The 17,787-nt window shown below is 35.8% G+C and overlaps 1 protein-coding gene and 1 non-coding gene across 2 annotated transcripts in view; both read right to left on the bottom strand.

Annotated features, from left to right (window-relative positions):
• The window catches only part of Rab10 (RAB10, member RAS oncogene family), an 88,935-nt gene that overhangs the window by 41,514 nt on the left and 29,634 nt on the right, over window positions 1-17,787 (bottom strand). The gene's annotated exons all lie outside the window — the stretch shown is intronic.
• LOC124090870 (U6 spliceosomal RNA) lies at window positions 7,780-7,887 on the bottom strand. The gene has a single exon (XR_006851256.1). It is a non-coding gene; the product is annotated as a U6 spliceosomal RNA (small nuclear RNA).

Genomic DNA, 17,787 nt, shown 5'->3' with positions numbered 1-17,787 from the left:
AGGATGCGATTTTCTTTGCTATCCTACCTAGGTTCACTGGGTCTATGGGCTTACATTACGGTTTTCTTCACATTTGTAAACTTATCAGCCATTATCTTTTTTCTGTAAATACTTCTTTTCTAAGACTCCAATTAAATATGTTAGATTACATGATACTGTCCCATGTACCACTGAGGTTCAAATGTTTTTCAGCATTTTTCCTCCCCTGGTCTTCAGTTTGGATAGTTTCTATTACCCTAACACTAATCTTTTTTCTTTTTTTTTTTTTGGCAGGGGGATGGGAGAACTAGGGATTGAACTCAGGGACACTCAACCACTGAGTCACATCTCCAGCACTATTTTGTATTTTATTTAGAGACAAGGTCTCACCTTCACTGAGTTGCTTAGCGCCTTGCTGTTGCTGAGGCTGGCTTTGAACCATTCTCCTGCCTCAGCCTCCAGAGCTGCGTGTGCCACCATGCCCAGCTGACACTAATCTCTTTGTTTGTTTTTAGATGTAGATGGACACAATATCTTTATTTTATTTGTTTGTTTTTATGTGGTCCTGAGGATCAAACCCAGTGCCTCACCTGCTAGGCAAGTGCTCTACCAGTGAGCAACAATCCAAGTCCCTATCACTAATCTTTTTTTTTTAATATTTATTTTTTAATTGCAGGTGGGCACAATATTTTATTTTTATGTGGTGCTTAGGATCGAACCCAGTGCCTCACGCATACTAAGCGAGCGCTCTACCTCTGAGCTACAACCCCAGGCCCCATCACTAATCTTTTGTTCTGTAATATTAGATGTAATGATCTGCTATTAAGCCTGCTGGCTAAAAAATTCACCTCAGATTCTCTATTTTTCATTTCCAAAAGTTCTGCTGAGTTTTCGTTTTTATTTATTGGCTTTTTAAATCTTACTTAGTCTCCTATGATTACATTTTCCTTTCAATACTTCAATGCTTTCCTGTCTTTTAAATCCATCATCTGTGGATTTCTAGGTCTATGAATTAACTTTTCTCCTGGTTAAAGATTACATTTCCCCTTCTCTTTATAGGTCCAATAATTCTGGACTGGATGGCAATATTTTATATAATATTTTATATACTGGACTGGATGCTTAATATTCTATATATGTTGATGAATATATGGCTATTTTAAATGTTAACTTTTGTCCGGATAGAGAGACTGAGATCTGGCTTAATCTTTTACTTTTTCTTCTTTTTTGGTAGTATTGGGGATCAAACCCAGGGCCTCCCATGAAGTAGGCTAGTGCTCTACCTCTGTGCTACATTCCCCTGCCCTGACTTAATTTTTCTTTTCTTTCTTTATTCTTTTGGTGGTAATGGGGATTGGATCCAAAGGCACTCTACCAATGAGCTACATCCCCAGTCATTTTTATTCTTTGAGACAGGGCCTCTCTAAATTGCTCAAACTGGCCTCAAACTTTCCATCCTTCTGCCTTACCCTCCTGCATAGCTGGTATTACAGGTGTGGACACACCTGGCTCCTACCTTTAAGAAAATGACTATTTTATTTTTTGTTTTTAGATAAACCTAACAACAGAGTGTACTTTGACAATTACATATAGCTGCCTTCATTTTTTGAGATTTGTTTTTCATCCCCTCCCCTCTCCTCCAACACACACATACTTTTGAGGATAGGGTTAAAAATAGTATTTTCTCTATTACTGCAGACCTATTGCTAAGGATTGTCCTTCCTACGGTCTCTTCCAAATGACCGAGTATTTTAGCAGGTCTCTCCACTCTACATGGTCAGAACTAGACAATCTCCCAACCCACTATGAGTTACTTGTACCAGCTTGACAGTTATCTGCCTGCCCCATGAAGCCTCACCCGCTAAGTTATCAGCCAAAGATAAAAGGGACCCTTCTTCATATTTCAGAGTCCCTCTGTGTTAATTCCATTTTTTATGGTAGTCAACCCTGAAAATTCCAGTCACCGCCCCCATCCCCTTCAATCCTGCTTGTCCTCCAATTTCTGTCCCTTGATCCAGTAACTTGACTGCCTTTCTCTGCTTGGATCCTGCACTTGGTTTCAGACAGAAATCCAAGGAGGTACAGGGCTTAATGTATTTGTTTTCCTTCTCTTTCCAGACCATTACCAACTATCTGAAGACAATTACCTCATGTTTCCTTCAGCTTCCTAGCTGTTCATGGCCAGAGGGCTAGTCTAGTTCTAGTTAATTTGTAATGGTCAGAAATGGAAACCTCCAAAGCTCTGTCTTCAGTCTGGAGGTGTGGCTCAGTTGTAGAGCACTTGCCTAGCATGAGTGCCTTGGCTCCCTTCCCCAGCACAGCAAAAAAAATAATAATAAATAAAATAAAAAAGCTTTGTTATCTTTTAAAGTTAAGTAGGCCTTACTCTTTTCTGGAATGTTTTCATTTGAGAATGTAATAAAGACTATGGATCTTTTGCCCACTTCCTTCTACCAAATGTGTACACAAACAAATTTAGAAAAGAAATTCAGGGAATTCATAGCCTCTGCTATAGCTCCCATGCCCACTAATGTTCTAGAGGCCACAGTATAGTACTAGTATATTCTACTATCATGAAGATTTTAGGGTCAATTTTTATTTACTGACACTTGTTAAGGCTGAAATGAAAGTACTTGAGCCAAGGAATTTTTTTTCCTTTTTTTTATGACCTTTATTTTATTTTTGCATGTGGTGCTTAGAACTGAACCCACTTCCTCACACATGCTAGGCAAATGCTCTACCACTGAGCTACAGTCACAGTCCCTTTTTTACTTTTTGATCAGACATCCTATTACTATGGTGATGATGGTGATGATGATGATGAGGAGGAGGAGGAGGGGGAGGAGGAGGATGATGACGACGAAAAAGAAAAAAAGTATGACCCTGGGGAAGGAGGAGGAGGAGAAAAGGAAAGAGAAGAAAAAGTTGTATAAACCTGGGTACAATGGCACATGCCTGTAATCCCTGGGACTCAGAAGTCCAAGGAAGGAGGACTGCAAGTTTGAGGTCAGCCTGGGCAACTTGGGCTAGTACCCTGTTCCAAAATAGAAAATCAAATGGGCTTATCAATATAGTTTTGTAGTAGAACACCCCTTGGTTTAATCCCTAATACTAAAAAAAAAAAAAAAATTAAGAATATATATATATACTAAATGTTTTTGTGTTTTTTTCCCTATCTCTCCAACTGCTATTAAAAACTTGCACCCTTTCCTAGGTTACTAATCCTTAGAGGATAAACCAGTTCTGACAAACCACTCGCATGTGAACAAATATCACCACAGAAATCACCCTAGTGCTTTGTGTACTAATCAACAGTCAATTTAAATCAAATTGAAAGAGAAGAGACAGGGTTAAGTAGGAAAGAACAGCACTTTAGGGTACTTCATATTTAATGAACAAAAACTGAACAGAAATATAAGGGTTTATTTTTGGATTCACAATTCTCAGTTCTATTCCAGTTATCTATGTATCTATCTTTATGCCAATATCACACTCTCTTGATTACTGTAATTTTGTTCCACATTTTGAAATAAGGAAATGTGAGTATTCCAACTTTGTACTTATTTTTCATGGTTTTTTTGTTGTTCTGGTTCTCCGCACTTCTACTGTCAATTTCTGCAAACAAGCTGCTAGGATTTTGTTAGGAATCAAACTGTAAGTCAATTTGAGTAGTACTGCCATCTCGACAATATTGTCTTCAGATCCATGAACATAGGGTATCTATTTACTTAGATATTTTAAAATTTCTTTCAACAATCCTTAAATTTTTATGATGCAAGTCATATTTCTTTTGTTAAATATATTCTTAAGTATGGATTCTTTTGATATTACTGTAAATGAAACTGTTACATAATTGAACAATTTGTTGCTAGTGTACAGAATCACAATTGACATTTGAATATTGTTCTTATAATCCATGTACAAATTTTTAAAAATCAAACTATTCTGAAATATTTTTCTAAATGTTACCCATTCTGTTGTATTATACCACAAATTACAAGAAAAGTCAATTCTAATAAAAAATTACACGCCTGTAATCCCAGCCTCTTGGGAGGCTGAGACAGGAGGATCACAAGTTCAAAGCCAGCCTCAGCAACAGCAAGGCGCTAAGCAACTGAGACCCTGTCTCTAAACAAAATATAAAATAGGGATGGGGATGCAACTCAGTGGTTGAGTGCCCCTGGGTTCAATACCAGTACCAAAAAAAAAAAATCATCCCAGTAGAAGAAAAGAAGCTGATATTACATATTAATATAAAGACTTAGCCAGGTACACTGGCACACACCTATAATCCCCGCTATTCTAGAGAATGAGGCAAAAGGATCAAGGGGAGGGAGAGCTGGGGATGTACATAAGAGAGAACATTCCTGAGTTCAATCCCCAATATAATAGTGTCTCCCTACCCAGTCTTCATACCCTAGAACTGCTAAATTCAGATATAAGCTAGAATCAAGAAAAGTTTTGGACTAGGAATGTAGTTCAGTAGTTGAGCACTTGCCTAGCATTGTGAAGACCTGGGTTTGGCCTCCAGAATGGGGATGAGGAAATTACTCGTTATACACTATTTTTTTTATATACTAACAATGAACACATGGATGCTGAAATTAAAAATGCAATGCCATTTACATAAACTCTAAAAATGAGGTACAGTAATTACATGTGAATCTATCGAAACATGTATAGGACTTACATGTTCATATTATACAATGCTGATGAAATATATCAAGCTGGTAGGTATACCACGATAATGGATTAGAAGATTCAATAAAGATGCTAATGTTCCTCAAATTGATATACAAGTTTATTATATAAAAATTCCTATAAGAAAATATAAATTATTCTAAAATTTACAAATAAAAGCAAAGAAGCTAGAAGAGCTAAACAGTTTTTGAAAGTAATCAAGACTATTCAATTACACAGCTATAGATACCAAGACTGTGTGATGATGGGAATGAACGCATATGTAAATGTAATATTAATAAAGTTGCTAAGATTTTCAGAAGTAATAGAGTTATAGAAGACAGCTGGGAAATGATTTGGGAAATCTGATTAATTCCACAGTATCAGTTAATAGACAATAATGGAAAAGGCAAGAGAAGCAACATTATAAGAACAGAAAATTAACATGTTTTAGATACAAAAGATGTGATGCCTTTCTCCCCATGCCTGAATAAGAAATTTTCCTATCTGAAAATTTAAATCTCCTTTATACCTATATTTTTAAACAAGTAGCATTTTAAATATTTGGCATTTGCCATCTACCCAATTTGAAACAAATGGAAAAAGTAACCAATTTAACAACTATTTCACAAGAATTCTGAAACCCCAAAAGCTCTGAAAAAGTAAAACACATCACACTATGTCTGAATTACCCTGAATTCAAAATTAGCGTAATAGACACCAATGCAGCTTTACTTCACAAAAGTCTTAAGACCTCCAGTTTCTTATGTTTCCAGTGGTAGTTTTAAATTTGGCATGCATAGTTAATTCCTTGAATTACTCATGAATTTTCTCCATTTCCACTGAACCATAAGATACTGTGCCACTCTTTCTCCGTAAGTTGCTGAGGTTTGAAGTGGCTTCAAAACTTGCAAACCTCCTGGGGCTGGGGCTGGAGCTCAGTGGTAAAGCGCTTGCTTCGAATATGTGAGACACTGGGTTTGGTCCTCAGCTCCACATAAAAATAAAGATCCTGTGTTCATCTACAACTAAAAAGTATTAAAAAAAAAAAAAAAAAAAAAAAACTACTTGCAATTCTGTTCCAGCCTCCTGATTAGCTGATTTTATGTGTGCACAGCATCCAACTAAAAAGGAGAAACATTTTAGTGTAAAAGATCTGATGAAGCAGATTCTGTTGTAAAACAACACTGTGCTGACTTTTGCTGTCATTTTCACTATGCAAAACCTGAACAGTTGGGGGTATGCTCAAGAGTTGGTACATGTACACAAAAAAGCCATGGACTCAATAACCAGGACCCCCAAAAAGGAAAAAAAAGGAAAACTTTGAGAACAGCTTCAAGAACCAAGCATTTTCCAGAACATGGCAGTATTTTATGTCCTTATTTGGTAGCTCAGCATCAAGAGTAAACCTTGATGCAGGTGCATGCCTGTAATCCCAGCGGCTCAGGAGGCTGAGGCAAGATGATCACCAGTTCAAAGCCAGTCTTAACAAATGCTAGGCACTAAGTAACTCAGTGAGATCCTGTCTACATAAAATACAAAACAGGGCTGGAGATGCGGCTCAGTGGCTGAGTGCCCCCAAGTTTAATCCCTGGTACCCCTCACCCAAAAAAAAAAAAAAAAGAGTAACCCTGCCTTAAGTAACTATTATCTCGATTCTTTGACAAAGCTACTCCAATTAGATTTTTTAAAAATGCTTTTAGTTGTAGATGGACACAATACCTTTATTTTATTTATTTACATGTGGTACAGAGGATTGAACCCAGTGCTTCATATGTGCTAGGCAAGCGCTCTACCATTGAGCTACAACCCTTGTCCTACTCCAATTAAATGTTGATGATCCGTTATGTTCTCACTACACATCAGTTTGTTCTAACTACACATCAACAAATACTACAAGTATAACGTTGATAGTAAATTCATGTTAGAATTAGGTAATATAAAGCTTAGTGATTTAGAAGATACAGGCAAATATAAGCTTTGGCTTTGCCACATTCTGGCTGTGTGGCATTAGGTGAAATTTTAACCTCTCCATGCCTCTGTTTCCCCTACCTACAGTGAGTATTATACCTTTACCTTCAAGTTGTAAAAACTAAATCATGTGTAGAAAGCCTAGGACAGTGTTTGGTATATTACAAGCCCTCAATTAAGCTATTATTTGAGCTTTGTAACTAAAATTCTCTTGGTTATAGGTGCTACCCAGTTAGCTACTCAATTTCAGCCTTCACCCAGACCTTTACCATTAGTGATTCAAAAATGTCTGCCTACTTTTTGGCTTGCCCTTATCATCTCCTTAGATCTAGCCCAAACTTCATCCTAGGTAGCAATAAGATTCTAAGGTCTCCATGTTTGTCCTCAATTTACTCAGAACTTGCTTATCTTTTTCTTCTAACAATTTGCTTGCCTTCACCCCTCCACATTTTAAGGACATTCGGAACTTTTCACATTTTCTACATCATTAAAAAATGAGGCTGTGAGGGCTGCAGTTGTGGCTCAGTAGTAGAGCACTTGCCTAGCATGTGTGAGGCACTGGGTTCAATTCTCAGCACCGCATATAAATGAATAAAGAAAATAAAAGGGTCCACCAACAACTAAAAAAATATTTTTTAAAAAGGGGGGGCTGGGATTGTGGCTCAGCGGTAGAGTGCTCACCTAGCACGGGCGGGACCCAAGTTCAATCCTCAGCACCACATAAAAAAAAATAAAGACATTTAAAAAAAAAAAATGAGGCTGTGGTGTAGTGGCTCTGCAGTGGCAGAGCACTTGCCTAGCATTCACGAGGCCCTTGTTTAGATCCCAGCACTGCAGAAATAATTTTTTAAAAAAATTTCTGAGTTCAGGTTCTATCTCTAAAGGCTACTAAATCTTCATAATACATAACTTGTTGATTAACTGTTTCAGCTTTATTAAGTGTTTAATGCTTACTTCCCAAATGTCATGACAATTTGTTATTATCACTATACTTCTGTATCAAACTAATACCTTGTATTATTATTTTATTTATAAAATTTACAGCCATTTTAAATTTCTGCTACTTTACTTGACTTCCCCCAAACTTTTACCTCTTCCTCCTCCTTTCTAGCTTTTTAGCTCAGATTTTGTTGTTTTCCCGTTATAATGTTTAATATGGAATGCTTCCATGAATTTGTGTGTCATCCTTATACAGGGGCCATGCTAATCTTCTCTGTATCATTCCAATTTTAGCATATGAGCTGTCAAAGCAAGCACCCCTTTTACAAAACTTTTTAAACCTTTCAAGCAACCTATTCTTAAGCTTGTCAGAGAGACAAACATCTGCTTTAAATAAGTGAAGCCTATTCTTATCCATTCAGAACACCAATAAGAGCACAAAATCATTTCATTGCAACACAGTGAAAGAGGGTAAATAAGAAGGATTTTCAAGTGGCATCAGACAATAAATGACTTAAAAAGAGATAAGGACTTTTCACCCTCTATTTTTGGCACTAAAGAATTTGGAGGAAATGGTTTACTAAAGAAATATCAAATGTGGGGGAAAGGAGACAGAAAAGGTAATAGCAAAAACTGAACGATTTTCTCTAATTCCTTACCAATATTTGACCTTCAATTGATACCGTTTTACTGTCTTTATCCTTCAGCTTTCCAGGACCTGTGTTCTCATACAACTACATCTAGAAGCTCCAAAATTTACAGCCAGCCCTGCCTCTCGAAGAGTTGCAAATTAATATTAGTGTATACTCACTCCCATTATACATGGGAAAAGAATCTCTTTTTCCCAACTTTCTTTTTCTTTTATTTGTTCTTTTTAGATATGACAGTAGAATGTATTTTTACAAATTATATATACATGGAATATAACTGCCCATTCTTGTGGATGTATATGATGGAGTTACACTGGTTGTGTATTCATTCATATATGAACATAGGAAAGTTATATCAGATTCATTCTATCTTTCCTATTCCCATCTCCCCTCCCTTCCCTTCATTCCCCTTTGACTAATCCAATGAACTTCTGTTCTGTCCCCAACCCCCGCCTTTACTGTGTGTTAGCATCCACATGTCAGAGAGAACACTGGACCTTTGGTTTGTTGCAACTGGCTTATTTCACTTAGCATGATAGTCTCCAGTTACATCCATATACTGGCAAATGCCATAATTTCATTCTTCTTTATGGCTGAGTAGTATTTCATTGTTTATATTGCCCACATTTTCTTTATCCATTCATCTGTTGAAGCGTACCTAAATTGACTCCACAGCTTAGCTATTGTGAACTGAGCTGCTATAAACATCAATGTGTCTGTGTCACTATAGTATGCTGATTTTAACTTCTTTGGGTATATGCTAAGAAGTGGGATAACTGAATGAGATGATGGGTCCATTTCAAGTTTTCAAGGAAAGATTCCAAGGAATCTCCATACTGCTTTCCAGAGTGCTTACACCAATTTGCAATACCATCAGCAATATATGAGTGTAGTTTTTCCCAACTTCTTATCTCTCCCAGAGGTCCCCGACTTTTGTTACTGTTTTATTAATGAACATTTATATAATGCATATTGTACATTAGATATGTTCCCAAGATTTTACAAACATTAACTCACTTCATCCTCATAGTACTCCTTAAGAGTTCTATGGATGACACTAAGGCACAAGGCTAAGGCAAATAAATAGAAGCTCTTTTATGGATGAGACTAAGTCCTTTGGTTAATAACTTACCTGAGGATACACAGCTAATAGGACTTGCATTTTAACTCCATAAGCTGACTCCAAAGCCCATGTTCATAATTACAAATGCTGCTTCTCCCTTCTTTTAATATTAAAACAAGTCTGTAGCTTAAAGAATGTTCATAAAACAATTTAGAGAAAAGTTTTCCTTTCTTTACAAGACAAATCCTAAATTGTTTTATAGAAGATAAAATGAGAACGTCAAAAGATTTAAAGGAAAGAGCTGGAAGTAGGTGAGTTGGCACACTCCTGTAATCCCGGTTATAAGGAGACTGAAGCAAGGATCACAAATTTGAGGCTAGCCTGAGCAATTTAGCAAAACCCTGTCTCAAATTTTTTTTTAAAGGTAGGAAGGCTATGAATGTAACTCAGTGATACAGCATTTGCCTAGCATAGCATGTGTGAGGCACTGTGTTCAATCCATAGTACCACATACATTAAAAGGTAGATGGGTAGGCAGGAAGATAGGAAGGAAAGAAAAGGGGCTGGAGAGTCATGAGGATCCAATCTATCATTACCAGTGCTACCACACCCTTTCACTTTACTAGTCCTTCTAAAACGCCCAAGTTAGAAAACATCATTTCTGAAGTCAACTTTTCTTCCAAATCTCGTAACGGAAAGAAAGGCTCTCTTCCCTCATCCCAAAGACCTTACTGCTGGTACACATCATTTCTCCATACACAAAATTTATAAACCATCTCTTAAATTGTGATGATACAGCAACTACATTAGCCTATTGAGAGGAAAGAAAAATTACTATTAACAAACATAGTTTTCTTTCTCTAATCCAAGGTTCTGTCTAGCATTTACACTATCAAAAGGTTGCTACAGAGCCAGATACAATGACACACTCCTGTAATCCCAGCAACCTGGAAGACTGAAGTAGGAGGGTCACAAGTTCAAGACCAGACTAGGCAATTTAGGGAGATTATTATCTCAAAATAAAATATTTTTTTAAAGGGCTGGGATGTAACTCAGTGGTAGAGTGCCCCTGGGTTCAATCCCCATTACCGTGTGTGTGTGTGTGTGTGTGTAAAATCACTACAGAATAGAATACATTCCAATTTATATCTTCTGAGATTGGTTTTTAAAACTAATGGTTCAGTCACTACACCCTTAATCTCTTTATCCCATAACTTTCACCACAAACCTGCTGTCTCTTTTCTACTCTTTGTGCTAACAGGATGATGATGAAAGACAAATCGGACAAGTCCAGGCCCTTTTCCAACTCACTGACTTATATCAACTTCCCTCCAGTAATCTTACTTTACAAACCTAGAATAGGGAATTGTTTTTTCACATGATAGGGGTCTTAAACAGCTTTTAAAAACAAAACTATTTATAAAAAAAATTTTAAGTTAGCTTGATTCCTAATAAAACAGAATTATAACAATATTTTAGTCACATCGACAAAAAAACTGACAAAAACATCCACTTTCCAACGAGTTCTTTCTTAGTGCTAAATAATAACAAGAATTAGGATTTTAACCTAAATTTTTTAACTATAATAAATGTTTTTTATAAGTATTAATTTATTCTCAACTTTTATTTTCCATTAATTTGCTAGAAAAATTTATTTACTATTTCAATGTATTCCCTTTCAGTGACTTTTTTTGGTACCATCATTTCATATATTACCTTTTCATTTTGTGTTGGTCTTTCCTGTTGGATTATAAACTGAGTTAATAGGTACCAGTGTCTATTTGTCACCTTCTCCTAAAAGTATATATAACCATGAACAAAATGATTTTAAGCCTGTCATTAAGTTTTCCATCTTATACTTTAAAAGTTTACTTCTTGCTTTCAATTTCACAATCATTTGCTTTCATAATTTGTCTACATAATTTGGTAAGAGATGAGCAAGTTTAAAGTTCTAAATCATCTCTGATTTGCCTTCCATTCCACCATTCATGATCTAATCAGTCCTCAAATCTTCATTCAAAATAAACCATATAACAAGTCTTCTCCACTGCATGCCATCATATTTCATGCTCAGATTACCAATGACCTCCAAAGCAGTCTTCCTGATACTTCTCCTCCTGTTTCATCCTGCATTCTCACCATGCTGAACATCCTAATAGTGTATAATGTATAATCTTGTTTAAACTTCTACTAAACAAGGCCCAAATTTCTTTGCCAGTTCTTCACAGCACTCTCCTCATCTGCATATTCAACCTGACTTCTCAGTACTCTCAGAGTATAGTATTCTATTAATTTCCCCACTGAAAATTCAGCTTGGTGGCGCACACCTATAATCCCAGCAAATTGGGAGGATGAGGCAGGAGAATCACAAGTTCAAAGCCAGCCTCAGCAACTTAATGAGGATCTAAGTAACTTAGTGAGACCATCTCAAAATAAAAAGAGCTGGAGAGATGGCTCAGTGGTTAAGTGCCCACAAGGTTTGAAATCAAATTTGGCAACTTAGTGAGGCCCTTAGAAACACAGCAAGACCATGTGTCAAAATAAAAAATAAAAAGGGCTGGGAATGTGACTCAGTGGTTAAGTGCCTCTGGGTCCAATCCCTGGTACCAAAACTAAATAAAAATAAACAACTTATTGCTAAATCAAACCTAGAGTGCTTTCTGTTTTTCTAAAAGGATACTAACAATACACTCAATCTTCTTCTCTCAGGCTTATCTCGTGACTAAACCATGTCACCAAACCTATTATTTAGAAACAAAAGATGTATATACCTTTGATTTTCAAACTTTTTGTTTTGTTCATGTACTTTCAAAATTATTGAGGATCCAAATAAGCTTTTGTTTGTGTGGGTTATGTCAATTTATGTTTTACCATATTAGAAATTACAACAAGAAAAAAATTAAATATTTGTTAACATACTTAAAAATAGTAAATTCAGGGGCTGGGGTTGTGGCTCAGCAGTAGATTAGTAAGTAGATTGCTTGCCTAGCACAGGCGGAGTGCTAGGTTCAATCCTCAGCACCACAGAAAAATAAAATAATGGTATTGTGTCCAACTACAACTAAGACAAAATATTTTTTAAAAAAAGTAAATTCAAGGATGAACATGGTAGTACATACCTGTAATCCCTGCTACTTGGGAGGCTAGATACAGGACTGCCAAATTCAAGACTGGCATCAGCAAGACCCTGTCTCAAAATAAAATTAAAAGGGCTGGCAGGGCTAAGGTTATAGCTCAGTTCAATCCTCAGCACCACATAAACATAAATAAATAAGTAAAATAAAGGTATTGGGGGGGGGCTAGGAATGTTCCTCAGTGGTATAATGCTTACCTAATATGTGTGAAGCTCTGGGTTTGATCTCCAGTACTTCAAATAAGAAAGAAAATAAATAAAGAAATCTGCATGTTAACATAAAGATTTTATTTAAAAAAACCCATGTATTTTCCAAAACAGAAATAAACTTAGGAGAATAGCATGTTTAGCTTAATGGATGAAACTTGGCTTATATGCCCTTTTGCTTTCAGTTCAATGCAATATGCTCTTTTGGCTGAAACACAAAGAATATAGTGTTAATGAAGAAAATCTACTTGCATACAGGTATGTAGCTGGAAAAGTGAGGACTATTTTAAGAGTATTTGAATAATACTAAATATTATTTGATACTTCAAAATTCAGTGATTACTTCTTAAAGATTAGATGCAATATGAAACCTAAAACCCTATCAATGAACTTTTCACGATTTATTCTATTAATACTCATCAATTATTTGCACCATGAATGGATCTTATTATAGACATGTATTTTTATTTTATTTTTTTGGTGGTACTAGATTTGAGCCCAGGGGCACTTTATCACTGAGCTATATTCTTTTATTTATATCACCTTTTACTTTTTGAGACAAGAGTCTAAGTTACTGAGAGTCTGGCTAAATTGTTTAGGCTGGCCTCAAACTTTTTTTTTTTTTTTAAGTATTTTTTTTTAATTGCACATGGACAATTTTATGTGGTGTTGAGGATAGAACCCAGTGCTTCATGCATGCCAGGAAAGCACTCACCACTGAGCTACAACCCCTTGCCTCAAAACTTTTAATCCTCCTGCCTCAGCCTCCCAAGCTGCTGGAATTACAGGCATGTCCCACTGTGCTTGGCCTATGCAGGATTTTATAACATCGTGTATTGGTCAGCTGGAATTACTGGTTCACTGAGTTACATGGTTCTTCCAAATGTTGACACACTTCATTATACAACATGAAAAGAGTTGTATTTTTTAATCACCATGAACCTCATCAGGAAAAACTCTTAAGTACTGGAAAGCTGTCACGTTCATGGAGGCAGACATAGGTTTGCCAAAATTCAAATTTTAAAAGCCATGAATTTTATCACTGGCAACAAACACTATCACTTCATTCATTTGAAAAAGTACACGCCAAGTATTTAAGTATGAATAATCATAGTTTGCCAGTTGTTCTTTCAAGAATAAATGGTGTTCCATGAAAAATGAGGCCAAATCAAATAATTTCACAAGTGCTTTTCCTTGAGACAACCATTACTGTCTCATAATGAGGCAGATATGTTTCATATCTACTTCTTATTTTGTCATGAAACAAAAGACATATAATGTGCTCAAGAGTCAGAATTTAATAAAAATTAATTATGCTTCAGGGAGAACATTTTCTCTAATTTGCAGTGATAGGGATTGAACCCAGGGCCTTGATTATGCTAGGTAAGTACTCTATCACCGAAAACCAAATCCCTTCAATCAAGGACACTCTTGAATAAAATTAGTTTTTTCCTGTGAATTCATGATGGCGAATATTACCCACTAGTCCAGCTTAGTGCCATTATCTTGATTCATGTTAACACCAGCAATCTACAAACTACTTCTTCTGCACCCGGTTCAAGTGCCAACACATGGTGAAAAAAAGCAATAATATCTTGGATTATGAAACGTTTTGGCCTCCTGATCAAAAAGAGCCTCAGGTGGGAACCTGTGAGGATCCATCTATTAAAAAAACCACCAAGACATGAGGGCAGGAAAGATGATAGAATGAGATGGAAATCATCACCCTAGATACAGGTGTGACTGCACATATGATTTGACACTTCATCATGCACAATCAGAGAAATGAAGTTGTGCTGCAATTATATACAATGAATCAAAATTCATTCTGCTGTTAGGTACATCTAATTAAAATAAATTAATTTAAAAAAAAAGAAAATTAAAAAAACCCACCAAGATATACTAATGTTTGAGAATTCACATGTCATACTAATTTTAAAAGCATGAATTTACACTGGATGCTTTCATTATGAATTTAATTTGATCCTTACAATAATCTTAAAAACATTTCTTAAACAGAAGAAAGCACAGAGTAAACCCAATGTTTCTAATCCCAAAGATTTCCATCATTATATTTAAGACCTGATTGATATATCTGTCATGTTACCAAGGATAGGTCACTAAACTCCACTTCCTTACCTGAAAATAATGACAGTTATCTACTTTGCTCTCTTTACCACACTGTACAAAATCTATAAGGAGGAAAGGAGAAGTACTCTAAATTTTTCCTAAATGTTATTAAGCATTCTGAAATGAAAATCAATTGAAGTAGAAGAAATAATCCTTGGGGTTCAAAACAACAGTCACTTAAGTGATTATGACATTTTACATACATCTGTTTAAAACAGGTGAAAAACATATAGAACCAGATTTAATATTATTTTACTCAAAATACAATTTATTATTTTCCCACTGTTTCCTATTCACTCTTAAGCCTATCATCCTTTAACAAGCTCTGATTTCTTTTTTTTTTTCCTTTTCTTTTTGGTGCTATGGATTGTGAGGCAAGCACTCTACCAACTGAGCTATATCCCCAGCTACAAGATCTAATTTCTGAATTTAAAAAATCAAGTCCTCTACTCTGAAAAATCCAGGAAGCCAACTGTAAGAATGGGAAACTTGAGGCAGAGAAGGCCAAATCCTATGATAAAGCCAAGGATGCATACCTTCAAGTTCAGGAGCACTAGCAATATACATGCAGCTTGTACACTCATTATAGTTCAATATAATACACAAAGATAAATCTAAAACTGATAAACAACTACCCTCAAAGACTATTATCATCAAAAATATCTAAGCAGTTCAAGTTTTTTAAATGTCGTGCTATTATCCTCTAGATAGTTCTCAAAAAAATTAAATTATAAAGCCTGAAGATCACCATGAACACCACTACCCATCATTATTCCTGGGACAGTTAAAAAAAAAAAAATTCTTAACTACAGAGACAGAGATGCAGTTGTACTGATGCAATAGTCAGGGACCTACTACTGTCAATGAGAACACTAGTCTCAACCATGGCTCTATTGCAGAAATTAAAACCAACCAACTTTTTAGGCATAAAAATTCCAAAGCATCTCAATGCTGTTTAGTGGACAAAGAGGCTGTATTATTAGGCACTAAATAGGATCATGGCTCAGGAGGCTGAGGCAAGAGGATCATGAGTTCAAAGACAGCCTCAGCAAAAGTGAGGCATTAATATGGAACTCATCGAGACCCTGTCTCTAAATAAAATACTAAATAGGGCTAGGGATGTGGGTCAGTGGTCAAGTGCTCCCGAGTTCAATCCCTGGTACCACCCCCCTCCCCCCAAAAAGAAAGTAGGATCAACTGAAAATTTTAAAACACATGAGCCAGGCCCTGGATTCAATCCCTAACATCACACACACACACACACACACACGGTCTTGCTGTGTTCAAACTGGCCTGAAACTCCTGGATTCAAGCCATTCTCCTCCATCAGCCTCCTCAGTAGTTGGAACCATAGGTGTGCACTACCATGCCTGACCACAAAGTTTTAAATTCAAACTGGCAGTAAAATCCAAGAAAGTGCATCAGTAGTTCCTGATATATAGCATGTTCTCTCTTCTGAATAAGGAATCTGCTTAAAATAATACACTACGAAAAACTTTTATTAAACACAATAAATAAAACATATGAAACCATTATTTGCTCTGACTTCTACAGAAGAGGCAAGAGATGTCAAATATGCTTAGTTTTTAATTAAGCCTCACCCACATAGTCTGAGAAAATGACTCAGCAAGACTCAGCCCATATGTTAACTAGAGTTAAGTGATTAACACAATTAATGTTAAACACATGTTTCTTGAACTTGCCCAATTTATAGATAAAAAAAGAGGCTCAAAGGTTAAATGGCTCAAGCTCAAAAGCAAAGTAACTACTATTAAAACTGTCTCCTGGCTCAACAATCTATCTAATGTATTAAGCACTAAAAGATTATTTAAAACAAACAAAGCTTCACTATCATAGTCACTGTGGTCACAAACTCCTTCATGATCCTTAAAGGGTATAAGTCATTCAATATACAATTAAGAATTTAAACACATCTTTGATAAATCTTAACTAGAAAATTCCAACTCCAATTCATTCTGCACACTGTCTAGGATATCATCTTTTTAAAAATGAATCTAACCACGTCACATCCCTGCTCAAACTTTAAATGGAATTTAAATCCTTAGCATGAATTACCAGGTTCTGCACGACTGGGCCCACACCTATTTCAACACCTATTGCTTCTGCTTGCCTCATTCCAATCACCACTTCAACACACGCTATCTTTCAATTTTCTGGTCTCATAAATTTCCTTATTGACTTTTTGTTTAAATATTTCCTCCTTTCTGAATGTTCTTTCTCCTCTCCCCCCCTTTCTCTTATCTTCTACTTAATTTCTAACAAATGTATAACACTAAAGATAGAAACTTTAGTTTTAGCAGTAAGAATACAAATTCTGATGTAGTAGGTTTCATGATAAAAAGAATTATACTTGGGGGCTGAGGTTGTGGCTCAGTGGTGAAGCACTTGCCTCACACATATGAGGTACTGGGTTCGATCCTCAGCACCACATAAAAACAAATAAAGTCTAAATAAATAGATATGATCAATAAATAAATAAAGCCAATAAGTAAATAAAATCAATAAAGTGTCTATCTACAACAAAAACTGTATTTTAAAATAAAAGAATGTGAAATACACATTATTCATAATTACATGCAAAAAGGCTACAAAATTCTACCAACTGAAAGATACTTTTGGATGGCAAATTGTAGAAATACTCAGTAAATAAAATTTGTGATTAACCTGATGATTCATATACATACCATAAATAACATATAAATATTATATCTACATATATGTGAATGGCAGCATGTGATTTGTGTTACATGCTAAAAATTATTTTTAAAATGTACACACACACACGGGTTTTTTTGGTGGTGCTGGGGATTGAATCCAGGGCCTTGTGCATTCTAGGCAAGCACTCTATCAACAGAGCTATATCCCAGCACTTAAAAATGTACCTTTAAAGAACTATTTCATAAACCAACTTAAGTGTCCTACAAAGGTATTGAACTTTTTCATAAATGAGTTTTCTGAATTCTAGCTGCATTTTTTTTTAAATTAGAAATATTTAATCAAGCACTCAGTGAATC

The sequence above is a fragment of the Marmota monax genome, unplaced genomic scaffold, assembly GCF_021218885.2.
Source record: "Marmota monax isolate L192 unplaced genomic scaffold, Marmota_monax_Labrador192_F-V1.1 WCK01_AAM20220418_F8-fsc00010, whole genome shotgun sequence".
Taxonomy (NCBI): Eukaryota; Metazoa; Chordata; class Mammalia; order Rodentia; family Sciuridae; genus Marmota; species Marmota monax.
Note: the sequence above shows the minus strand (reverse complement) of the source record. Positions and strands in the feature narration are given on the sequence as shown.